This window comes from Ptychodera flava, assembly GCF_041260155.1.
Source record: "Ptychodera flava strain L36383 chromosome 23 unlocalized genomic scaffold, AS_Pfla_20210202 Scaffold_24__1_contigs__length_23054250_pilon, whole genome shotgun sequence".
NCBI lineage: Eukaryota > Metazoa > Hemichordata > Enteropneusta > Ptychoderidae > Ptychodera > Ptychodera flava.
The window spans coordinates 20,480,441-20,484,191 of record NW_027248278.1 but is presented as its reverse complement, the minus strand read 5'-3'; positions in this window follow the sequence as shown (position 1 = coordinate 20,484,191).

Sequence of the window (3,751 nt, the reverse complement as noted above, 5' to 3'; positions counted from 1 at the left end):
GGAACACAAATATCTAACTTGATTTGCGAATTTTATGGCGTCTCATACAAATGTGTATCTCTTAATCATTGTCGTTCTTTAGAATCAGATATATTTCTTTGTACGTTTGATTTGCAATATGCAGATTGATTGTTTCCACCATATTTGGTTGTTAGAAATGGTCGATGCTAAAGCAGAGCATTATAAATAATAACACAAAATTACGTTGCTCACAAGTATCAATAAGAGGATGTGCCGAACATCTGCGAGCATCTGCATCTTTGCTTTGCAAAAAACTTAACAGATATCATTACTTTGTACTTGACGTAATTTTGTGATATATATATATATATATATATATATATATATATATATATATATATATATAATATATATATATATATATATATATATATATATAATATATATCTGACTTAAAACATGTCCATATACATTACAGAAAAGAAACATACATAATTATACTGATCTGGTTGGAAAGCAGAAAAAACATTAATCCTGGAAAAATATAATTCATGAATATTGACTCAGAGTAAGAAAACTGTCTTCATCCACCGTTTTCTCAAATCAGATATGAAGTACATAGTATCATGAATCTTTCGAATGATGATGTTGTCACTTGTTGATAGTCGTTTCATTAAACCATAGATTTGCTTTCTGAACAGAGCATCAAAACTATCAATCCTATTACTGACAAACATTTAACTGGCGCTACGACGCCTGTCATAACCCAACAGTATGCAGGCTGCATTGTTGTAACCAACTTTAAGTTTTTTCACGGTACTTCTATTGTAGATGATATAAGAAATTATGTTGCTAAACACTCATTACAATGACAATACAGAAGTATATATAATGTTTGCTATCCAATAAACACCCTGCGTTTTTGTAAATAAACAAGCGTGTTTACAAATTTGCAGAGGTACGGAGAAATTTATAGTCACAATAACACCAAGATGAAGAGTCACTGTGACATCCCTGCTTATGGTGTAAATATCTAAGAATTCGTTTCTAAATTGACTCAATACGGTTTGCCTGACCGTCAGAAATTGAATTGAAAATGACTATTATATTTAGAATTAGACGCACCATAGGAAACAGGACTTAGGCGTTACTCAGAGTTTCCGCTACTTGTGTTCTCTGTAGCGATCATAGGACGAATAGTTCAGTTTTTACTCATCGTCGAATGTTTCTGTTGCTTTGCTTCTGTTGTTACACGCGTGGTTCTGCGTGTTCTTGATTCCCTTTTGTTTGTTTCCACATAATACGCCGGAGGGTTCCATTCTTAGTTGACGAGCATGATAGTTGGACAGGAGGTATCTGTTTTTATGGCAACACTTTCAGATCAGCTCCGATCGTTTGTTTCGCAGGTGTTTCAGCAAAGGTTACAAAGGTTACATTTCTTTGTTGCATAAGAGCACAGAGTAATATCATAACACAGTGGCAACAGCTATTGTTTAAGGCTATTGTCTGGGCTATTTTAAAACACTAACCGTGTAGTACCTTGTTTCAGATTTTGTCATCTTTTTGTTGCAGTAGATGGTAAAATGCAGTGCAGGGGGAAAACCGGATATTCGGTTGCCATGGCGACAATTTCAGGGTTAAAAATATGAGGAAATTTGTGGCAAAGAGTATATATTGAACGAAAAGTCATACAACAACCGAATTTTTTCTGTAGCATTCAGATGTATATGTATTACAATATGAACCTAAATCTATGACTGTATAAGATGTCAATATAAATTAAATCATAGTCATCTCGGTAAGATTGAAAAATTAATAAATTTCACAACTTTCCGTCAAGTTTCTACTATGACATGATTGGATGACCTTGTTTTTTGAGGTTTATTTTGTAAAGTATTTAATTTCACATATGTTGGCTGATTTTCATTGCATTCCAACCATTCTTTCAAGAGTTATTACTGCCACAAGAAACGAATGCAGTACAAAACACAATTGTTAGGAGTATTGGATTGAAATGTTTACAACATAAAGGTGATACTCATACTTCATGCAAAGTTTACGACCTCAAAATAGGGTATTGGACAAGTTTAAATTGTCAGTTAGAATTATATTACAAAAGCCTGGTTGTAATTGCTTTCTAAGTGAAAAATGAACTGTTAATTATCAAAAAAACATTGATTTATAATCAGCATGATAATGAAATTCATGTGAGATTCTTTACTTGTTATGTATATGGACACCATAACGTCTAATATGGTTCGTTTTCTGATTTAATTGCTATACCTGAATGAAAATCTTCATATGCCTTACAGTAATATCCACACAAAATATAAAACAGAATCATTTGTTGCAAATTTCTTCCCGATTACTCATTGATCTGGCTTTTTTAGACTGCAATTAGTCTCAAACTCACAATTTCCACAACGCCATATTTTTACCTCTGAAAAGCTGCTTCAATAAGCAAGCAAATGGTCACTACTTCATACATGATGCCATAACTCAACAAAGTTTTTAGGCAACCAAAAATAGCGATTTACCTGTTTTGAATATATAATTAGACTAAATAAAATTGACCAGGGGTCAGTGGGAAAAAAACGCGATTTTTCTCGATTTTAGTTAATATTTTTTGAAGAATGATATAGCTTATTTGAAAGTATACATGTCGAGGGTGACATGAAGGAAAAAAATAAAATTTGATTTTTTGAGCATTTTGACCGACATTAGCCCAGACGTGAAGCGGTTACGTAAGCAATCCATGTTTGCCTCGCCTCACGAAGCTCTTGGCTCTCATTTCCGAAGAGTACCGACCATGCACCCTTTGGTAATTTTCGGATTTTCACCAATTGTTAAGCGAAAGTATGTTCGACAAAGTTTGTGTTGTTGTTGTCGTGTGGTGCTGATGGGAATGGATGTCCTGGCAAAAACGGGAGTGTTTTGAGCTTCAGGAAAGTGGATTTTACCGTTTTAAAAATTCCTCTCATATTTTTATGATATATATGAGTGTGTTTGAACCAAATTTGAAAGTCTTTTATCGATACTGTCTGGTTTTACTCAATGGTTTACGGTCCGTCACACCGTCTTTTACACGTGCGCCAAGAAAGGACATGTTTATGAAACTGCTGGCGTGTTATGTTTTGATTGGCGTGAGGCAGTGTTTCTGGCCTGAGAGCTCACAAAGTAACTATGGTTGCTACGCGACTGGCAGTACGATGCCATCTCGTCGTATGTTTCGCATAATCGCGTGTATTATCAACCACAAACCAAGCCTCTAAAAAGTTTAACACCTTTGAAGCTCATTTTAATATGAAAAGCCAATAGTCTACCGAGACGACCATGGAACAAAAGGCATGCAAGTGTTGCCACTCTGTCTATGATATTACTCTGTGATAAGAGCAAGCAGCACAAACACCCGTACACACCACCCTACACAGACACAGACACAGAGACAGACAGACAGACATACACAGACACACACACACACACACACACACACACTCATATATATATATATATATATATATATATATATATATATATATATATATATATATATATATATATATATATATATATATATATATATATATATATTTGGCAGTTTTTTGTCTATGGTAATAAATCGGAAGATGTTCCTGACCAAGACGTTTCGCCCAGTCTTTGCTGGGCTGCTTCAGTAGGCCATGTCCATTTCATTCCTCTGCTGTCTTGTCCTGTATATTGTGTCTCCAGTTTCGCCCACATGCAGACACATAGTGTCCGTGGGCGAAACTGGAGACACAATATACACTCG